The sequence below is a fragment of the Tenrec ecaudatus genome, chromosome 3, assembly GCF_050624435.1.
Source record: "Tenrec ecaudatus isolate mTenEca1 chromosome 3, mTenEca1.hap1, whole genome shotgun sequence".
NCBI classification, from domain to species: Eukaryota; Metazoa; Chordata; class Mammalia; order Afrosoricida; family Tenrecidae; genus Tenrec; species Tenrec ecaudatus.
The window spans coordinates 72,354,326-72,364,109 of NC_134532.1; the positions used below are offsets into that span (position 1 = coordinate 72,354,326).

General features: G+C 39.4%; 1 pseudogene; it reads left to right on the forward strand.

Annotated features, from left to right (window-relative positions):
- Positions 1 to 1,529: 1,529 nt before the first annotated feature.
- Positions 1,530 to 9,498, forward strand: LOC142442283 (ubiquitin-conjugating enzyme E2 N-like; annotated as a pseudogene).
- Positions 9,499 to 9,784: the final 286 nt, after the last annotated feature.

Consider the following 9,784-nt stretch of genomic DNA (forward strand, 5'->3'; position numbering starts at 1 on the left):
TACCAGTGCACCTCGATTGCATATTTGATCAATTTCTGACTGTAGAAGTTGATAGCATTGTTCAATTTCTTCATCAGTAGCTTTAGTGGTTGGTGCATGAGTTTGAATCATAATTGTGTTGATTAAATTTCCTTGTATGCAGATAGATATTATCCTACCACAGGCAGCATTGTACTCCAAGATAGATCTTGACGAATCCTTTTTTTTTTTTTTACGAATCCTTTTTGATGATGAATGTGATCCCTTTTCTTCTAGAGTGTGTCATTCCCAGCATAGTAAGACATATAATTTTCTGATTCAAAATGGTCCATACCAGTGTACTTCATCTCACTATCACCTGGAATGTGGATCTTTATGTGTCTGAGTTCATTTTTTACTACTTCCAATTTTCTTAGGTTCACACTTTGTTTTACATTCCAAGTTTTAATTATTAAGGGATGTTTACAGCTGTTTCTTCTCAGTTGGAAAATGCAAGCCCCCAAGGCGTTATCCAGCGACACCCTTATGATTGGTTCTATTTTGAGAAGGCAGCCTTTCTTCAGTCATGGTTTGACTGCCTTCCAACCTGATGGGGTCACCTCTCCTGGCACCATCTCTGACAACGTTCTTCTTCTCGATACGAGGTTTTCAGTATCTGACATTGTTTCAATACTATCCATAAGGTTTGTAGTGGTTCATTCCTCAGAAACGAACAGCTTATTCCTTCTTCGTAGTCGGTCCTTGGTCTGGAAGCTCTGCTGAAACCTATTCACTGTGGGTGACCCTATGTGTAATTTAAATGCCAGCAATGCAGCTTCCAGCATCCCAGCAACACACAAGACTTCGCAGTACGACAAACCAACAGAGGAGTGCTGGAAAAGAGATAAGATAACATTTAGTAAGTCACAAAAAGTTTGTGTTCTTAGAAAACATTTTGCACAAATATAGGGCAGATTTTTTTTTAAGGGCAGATTTTTTTTTTGGTAGAAAATGAAATCTTAAAAAAGAAAAAAAGGCAGTAATAGATATCCTTTAATAGACTACAGTATACCAAAAATATATCATTAACCATTAAATATAATTATTAAATGTAATGAAGGTAAGACTATCATATATAGTTGAATATAGAATATAAAAAGGCTTAATAGAAGAAATGTAAGAAGTCTGTGGAAAATGAAATGGAAAGAAAATGGATAAATAAAAAATAATTTTGTGAGTTAGCTTTGAATCTTTTCTGTTTATTGTTATTTCAATGTATTTTGTTTTTCATATCAAGAATTGTGTCATGTTAAGATTATTATCTCTATAAAAATATTCCCTCTTTCTAAACATTGTAAAAAATGAGAAGTTTGCTTTATTAATTTTATTTTTTCTAGTACTGAATAATCTGCATGACATAAAACTCTTAAAAAGTATGTGGCTGGACATGCTCACCCCTCTACCCTACTCCCTGCTTCCCTCAGAACCACTGGCGGGAGTCCTGTGTCTGCAGGGCCCCCACCCAGCTGGCCACTGTGGTGCTCTGCCAACCCACGGGTGAGGAATCGGACATGGTGCTGCCAGCCGTGTGTGTATCTATTAACCTCTTGAGCCTCAGTCTCATCTGTAAGATGGAGCTACCGTACCTACGTCACGGGAATGTTGTGAGGATAAAATGTGATCGAATGGTGTCCAGTGAGTGACTTCCCCTCAACCTGGCATGGACCCCGCTCCCTTACCTCTCCTGACCTGCCCCTTGGGAAGGAAGCCATACAGGACCCCCTGACTATGGCCTCCCCACACAACCCAATACAGGCAGACCTCGTTTTATTTTGCTGAAAGGAACACCAATATTCAAAGAACAGTTCTTCAAGGCCTTGGAAGATTGAGATATTATCTCAAGGATATTATGGAAGTATATATATCTTTTCAGTTTTATTGGAACTTCATCCACATGTCATACATCTCAATAATCCAGTCAAATCCAGAAGAGTTGTAGAATCATCACCACAGTCACTTCTAGAACAGTTTCTTCTTCCTTGTACTCGTTGTTATTCATGTAATTATTTTTATAATTGTGGCAAAAATAGACACACCCAAACATTCTCCAGTTCAACAAATTCTACATGTATAATTTAGGGCCACTGAGTATACTCTTCATGTTGTACTCCCATTATTGATATTCATTTCTAAATTGTTTTGCCACCATTAACATAAACTCAATGTCCCCTAAGCTAAAACTCTTCCTTCACCTATGATACCCCGTGATCAAGTATGGTCTCTCTCTCTCTCTTTGTTTCAGTAGTTTTCTTGATATAATATTCACATATCATACACTTTCATAGTTAAATTGCTTTAAGGAGAGTTTTTTTTTTAATTAAAAAATTTTTTTTAACGTTTTATTAGGGGCTTATACAACTCTTATCACAGTCCATACATATACATACATCAATTGTATAAAGCACATCTGTACATTCTTTGCCCTAATCATTTTCTTTTCTTTCTTTCTTTTCCCTTTTCTTTTTTTACATTTTATTAGGGACTCATATAACTCTTATCACAATCCATACAAATACATACATCAATTGTATAAAGCACATCCATACATTCCCTGCCCCAATCATTCTCAAAGCATTTGCTCTCCACTTAAGCCCTTTGCATCAGGTCCTCTTTTTTTTCCCCTCCCTTCCCGCTCCCCCCTCCCTCATGTGCCCTTTGTATTTTATACATCGTTATTTTGTCATATCTTGCTCTATCCGGAGTCTCCCTTCCCCCCCTTCTCTGTCGTCCCTCTCCCAGGGAGGAGGTCACAAGTGGATCCCTGTAATCAGTTCCCCCTTTCCAACCCACTCACCTTACGCTCTCCCAGCATCACCCCTCACACCCTTGGTCCTGAAAGTATCGTCCACCCTGGGTTCCCTGTGCCTCCAGCCCTCATATGTACCAGTGTACAACCTCTGCCCTATCGAGCCCTGCAAGGTAGAATTTGGGTCATGGTAGTTGAGGGGAGGAAGCATCCAGGATCTGGGGGAAAGCTGTATTCTTCGTCGGTACTACCTTGCACCCTGACTGACCCATCTCCTCTCCTAAGCCCCTCTATGAGGGGATCTCCAGTGGACGACTCTTGGGCCTTGGGTCTCCACTCTGCACTTCCCCCTTCATTCAATGTGGTATATATATACACACACACATATATATATACACATACACACACACATATTCTTTTTTTTTTTTTTTGCATGATGCCCTATACCTGGTCCCTTTGACACCTCGTGATCGCACTGGCTGGTGTGCTTCTTCCATGTGGGCTTTTTTGCTTCTGAGCTAGATGGCCGCTTGTTTATCTTCAAGCCTTTAAGACCCCAGACACTATCTCTTTTGATAGCCGGGCACCATCAGCTTTCTTCGCCACATTTGCTTATGCACCCATTTGTCTTCAGCGATCCTATCATGGAGGTGTGCAGCCAATCATATGATGATTTTTTGTTCTTTGATGCCTGATAACTGATCCCTTTGGGATCACTTGCTCTCTCAGGCTGGTGTGTTCTTCCATGTGGGCTTTGTTGCTTCTGAGCTAGATGGCCGCTTGTTTATCTTCAAGCCTTTAAGACCCCAGTCACTATCTCTTTTGATAGCCGGGCACCATCAGCTTTCTTCACCACATTTACTTGTTCACCCACTTTGGCTTCAGCAGTTGTGTCGGGAGAGTGAGCATCATAGAGTACCAATTTTAAGGAGAGTTTTGTGTGTGTGTGTATATATATATAAAATCACAATCAGTTCTAATGCTTCCTCACCTTCTAGCATCCATTGTTTACTCCCCAATTATACCCCTCCTCCCCACCCCTAAGCCCACATCCCAGATAAACCATTGAATCTGTTATTATCTCTAAGCACCCATTCCTTCTGTGCTTTATGAACTGCAAAACCCAATAGAAGTGATATAAAGCAAAACAGCAAGAGGAAAATAATAGTAATACAAAGATTAAATAATAATTTTTTAAAAGACCAACAATAATAAAAAACCCAGAGAAGAAATTTCTGCTGTGAAACAAATGAGAATTATTTGAGCCTAGAGTACATTCAGATTGGGTCAAGAGGGAGATCAACTGACCAAGTATCATATTATACCATGGTTTCTCCCCCATACTCAAGTTTACAATCATCTCTGTTTGATAGTATGTGGGATACAGAAGGATTTCTCCCAAGCTGTCTCCCCCAAACATATGCCAGACAGCTGCTTGGGAATGACTATATTTGGAGGTCATCAGAAGTAGGTCAGGGGATTCTCCCTGAGAGCTATCCACCATCTAGAGCAAGTAGTCACCACTGTTTTTCCCACAACAAACAGGGCCCACTCCCTTCTGATAAGGATAGTAGTTGTCTGTTTCCTTGTAGGAGACCCCAGAGAGGTCAAACCCACCCAAGGATGACTAAGGCTAGGTCGCCATCTTGAATCTAGAGTCCGCCCATCTTGTCACATGTGTGCCCCCAATCCCCCTTCCTATTGCGTGTATGTCCCTAGACCACCCCCCTCTCATTACTGTATTACCCATAGGACAGCCCCTTCCAGTGACGTATGTCCTCACCTGTAATTAGGGGGCTTGCATGTCCCCAGAGAATATAAAAGGGGTCTGGGCTAGCATTAAGGCTCTCTCTCTCTCTCTCTCCCTCCATGTGGACCATCTTGCGGGGCAGAGGTGAGCATGCTACCATGAATTGTGTCTGATCCCCATTTATCTCAATATTTCCCTTCTATCTCTCATGCTCTCTATAACTTTACTATGATCTTTACTTATTATCGCTGTACAATTGCACCTACTGGACCTGTAATGACGTGTTAGGGGCTGGCTTCCCCTGACAGTAGTAAAACTTTTTGAGTCCCTCCCCTGTGGCTAGAGGGGATCTGCCTCAGGTTTAATCTGCCTAGTACTCTGCAGATGGATTTTGGGTTCCCATTGTCTTCCATGGGTGTTCACAATTTACGTTCTGAAACTTTTCCTTTGTCATAGTTGGATTTTGTTATCTTCATCTGTGGATGTAAGGAAGCCTACAGTCTTATTGCTCTTGAACTTCTCCTTGTTGCTACTAAACTAAAACCCATCAACGTGGACTCTAGTCTGACTCCTCAGGTTTCCTACACTTTAAATCTTTTGGGAAGCACATACCCTCATCTTTTTCCCATGGAGTGGTTTGTGGATTTGAACCATCCAACTTGAGGTTAGCTGACCAATGCCTATCTAACAACACTACCAGGACTCTGAGACAGGCATTTGTTTCTTAACTTTTGAAAAATTTCTAGGTTGAGTGAATATTCCTCTCATAGAACTTCTGAGACTGATCTGTTGTAGTGAGGCTTTACTGATGGACATATCACATACATGATGGACACATGTTGATGTTAAGTGCTCTTGGGTAGTGACTCATGGGCACTTTATGTACAATTGAATAACTCGTACCCACTCTTGCTCCATCCTCATAATTGTTCTTGTGTTTAAGACCATTGATGCAGCCACTGTGTCAATGCATCTTGGCAAGGGTCTTCTTTTTGGCTGCCCCTTCACATCACATATGTTACTGGGGAAAGATCCCAATGAAGAAAAAATTAAAAAGTTCCTTTCATTAGAATAAGTCCCTTTTCTTGAAGAGAGAGTAATTACCACAATAGTAACATCTGGAAAATAATTCCAGAGGAGTAAGTACAGGAATAAGGTGAATATAGTCAAGGCTAGGCTGATAAACAGGAGTCTGACCTCCTACTTGAAGAAAACACCTTAAATTCTAATTTCATGTTTGTTTTTGTCTTCAAATACAGGTACAGGGAATAGCAATGGCTATAATTGATGGTGAGAACGGATTGAGCTGAACTAGAGACAAGCCTCTGTAATAGGAATACGTTCAAATTGGCATTTGGGGCTCTGATGAGTTATCCATATGGAAGCAAGATGTTTGATAGACAGTGGATTTCAGCCACATAGGTACCTGTTAGATACTTGGAAATGTGGGAAAGAATTTGGGGTTATTTGAATGTCAGGGGCATGCTACTCATTTAAGTGTGCAAGTTCTAAGAACGTTCAACTTCTACAATGTTAAAAACTGTGTTGAATTATGAAGATTAGTCCTCTAGAAAACTCGAACAGTGCCGCTGTAGAAAACACTCCCTAGAAAACCACAATCAATGACTATTTTGAAACTGGCATCAAATATAAATGACAGATGGACTGCAGAAGAAAACACGTTATTCCACACAGTGATCTTTGTTGTCATGGTAATAATGCAACCATTCAGGAGTGTCCTAATATATTAGGACATTTCTTACTGGAAACAGATACAACATTTTCCTGTGAAATTCAGAGTATAAGGAGCTGCTTTGGAATAAACCAGTTAGAGATATTATGAAAGCAGTGATAATAAGCTATTTACTTAGGCGAGGCACTTACAAAATTGAGATTTCAAAAACACCTCAGCAGGAAAGTGTGGTAAAGAAAGCAGATGGTGTATGCCTATTCATTGGAAGTGTCTGGGGTCTTAAAAGCTTGTATTCAAACAAATAGCTATCTAAGTGAGGCATCAACTAAGTCCATGTTGAAGAAACCCACCAGCCTGCAGGATCCAAAGACGAGGATAACAAAATCCAAATATGATAAAGGGAAACATATCAGAGCTTCAATTGTGAACACCCAATTTGTAGAGAGCTATGGAAGACAGTGGGAACGCAAAATCCACCTACGGAGTATCTTGGCAGACTAAGCCTCTGGTAGATCCCCTGTGCCCACAGGTGAGGGACTCAAACAGTTTTGCTATCAGACAAAGAATACTGTAAGCTTGTTTATAGTGGATCAAACCATGGTATTATGTGATATTTGGTCTGAATTTGCTCTAGGCTCAAATATTTCTTGCTTGTTCCACACAGGAATTTCTTCTCTAGGTGTTTTTAATTGTTGGTGGTCTTTTCTTTCTTATGCTTTATTTTAATCTTCATATTATTATTATTTTCTTCTTTATATTTCACTTTTGTTTTTTATTGTTAGGTTTCCCAGTTTGGGAAGCACAGAAGTTGTGGATGCATAGAGAAAATAACTGATCATGAATGGGGGTGGGAAGGGTGAGGGGAATTGGGGAGCAAACAATGAAGGCAGGAGGGGAGAAGGAGCATTAGGACTGATTGTGAGATATATATATATATATATATATATATATATATATATATATATATATATATATAATTCTTTTAAAAGGTGACTTAACTATGGAAGTATATGATATGTGAATTTTACATCAAGAAACTACTAAAAACAAACAAACAAAATTGACCAATGGTTACCATGGGTGAAGGAGGAAGAGTTTTGGCTTAGGGGCCATTGAGTATATGTTAATAGTGGTGGAATGATTTGGCAAAGCATATCAACAAAGGTTACACAACATGAAGAATATAATCAATAGCACTAAATTATACATGTAGACATTGAGTGGAGAATGTTTTGTTGCATATATTTTGCAACAATTTAAAACTATATACTAATAATGTGTACAAGAAGAAAATGTTCTCTGTGATAATGACTGTACAACTCTTCTTGATATGACTGAACTATTGATTTGTGGGATATGAGGAAGAAGTGCCAATAAACTTGATAAAATAAATAAATATATCAGCTGGAATTTTTATCAGTCTTTAGAATTTCCCTGGGCTTTTTAATGGGGTTGTCATGACTCAATGGCAAATGAGAGCGCAAACACTTTTAGTTAGCCTTCTGGGATAGTAATTCTGATGACAGAAAGTACCAGACAACCAGAGAAAGATAGAAATAATGTTTTTTGTTTAGAGTTGTCTTTTTTTGGTCTGATTTTTAGGAGCGTTGGTAGTGTATATGCTTTACTTACTGGGCTGTTCACTGCAAGGTCAGTGTTTTGCATTCTCTAGGTGTTCCACGAGGGAAAGGTGGGGCTTTCTGCTTGCATGAAGATTTGCAGTCTCTAGAAAGTAAGTGTTTTGAGAATGATGAGGGAAACAAATGTATAAATGTGCTTGATCCACTGGATGGATGTATAGATTGTGATAAGAGTTGTATGAGCCCAATAAAATGATTTTTTTAAAAAAGATGTAGTCTCTTAAAATGATCAAACATGGAAATTCTCTTACATAATTAAAAGTGAGATAAGCAAAGAAGTAGCTATTATTATTGATGAATTTGCTTCTATTGAATCCAGGAAACTAGAATTTTAATAAATTCTGTTTTCCTATATATAAGATATTTAAGCTTAAATAATGGTGAGTTTAATAACCCTATTTTTAAAATTTTAATACTTTTCCCAACTTTTATGTTATGAAAAAATAGCAATTAAAAATACTTTGAAAACAATTATATAAAACTTATTGCCTTTTGATGCTGACTCTTATGAACCCTAGAGGATAAACTGAAATAACTCCCCCTCCAAAAATGGAGAGTCATAATGAATATTTTCCTTTTCTTTCTTAAAACCAAACAGCTGGGTTTCCAGAAACTTGAGAACTGTAAACCAGAAACCAAACTCACTGCCATGCAGCCAAGATCGCCCGTGGGTTTCTGAGACTGTAAGTGGTTAGAGGAGTAGAATGTCCAGACTTTGTCTCGGGGAGCTGCTGGTGGTTTTGAACTGCCAACTACGTGGATCTCAGCTCAACATGTAACTACTACACAGTACTCTTAAAAAGTACATTTAGGTAAATCAACAACCCAAACCAAATTCACTGCCATCAAGTCGATGCAGATTCAGACAGACTCTATAGGTCGGGGTACAATTGCCTATGAGTTTCCAAGACTGTTAATTCTTCAAAGGAGTACAAAGCCCCATCTTTCTTCCACAAAGCGGCTGGTGGCTTTGAACAGCTTACCTTGTAAATCAAAGCTCAATATGTAACCACTAGACCACTAGGGTTCCTCCTTAGGTCAATCAAGAAAAGAAAGAAAGGAAAGAGGAAGGAAGGAAGGAAGAAAAAAAAAAGAAAGAAGAGACCAGAGACCAAGCTCGGGATCTGACAAGATGGCCGGTTGCCCCACAGGATTGTCAAGTTCGCCCAGAGACAACTTGGAAGAAAGACTTGACAATCTACATCCCAAAGGACTCCATTTAAAAGCCAGTGGAACACAGTTGTATCCTTACATATATGGGTCACCTTGAGTCCGAATTGTCATGACAGCAACTGGTAAAAATAGGAAACAAGGAACCCAGCGTTTGCCGGCAGCACTCGGTCCTGGCACTAGAGCAGAACCAGGTGAGAGCAACGCCTGTTATTTTCATGTGGTCCTTGCTGGCCCCCAGGATTCCCCCATACTTATCACCTAATGTAGACAAGTTGGGAAGAAATGTTTAGATATTTTGAAAGGTAAGTGGTCCCCAGCACTGCAGATCCATACAGTTCTGATCCAGGCTTTGTTAAGAGTTCCCAATCCACAAGATCCAGTAGCAAATAATGTGGCCAAGCCCTGGGAGCCCAGCGAAGCCCAAACCAGAGAAAGAGCTGGAGCGTGGACTAGACTCTATGCCCTGAATCATATTTAAGTCGATCTGACCATCAAGTGTGCCTCACTTCTCCTGTTCTGCCAAGACGCCCTCCTTTTCTGGTTTGCATTTAATGAACACAGTCTTACAAACATTACAGAATAAAAGCCCAGGCATCTTCAGTCCTTTGGTGATTTTAAAAAGAAAGAAAAGAAAATTTATAGTCTAGGTTACTCTGAGTTGGGATTGACTCAATGGCAATGGATTTGTTTGGGGTATTTTGGTCTTTAATTTTTACTCGAGACAGCCTGAAAAATCAGGTGGGAAATACTCAAATTTGTATTTT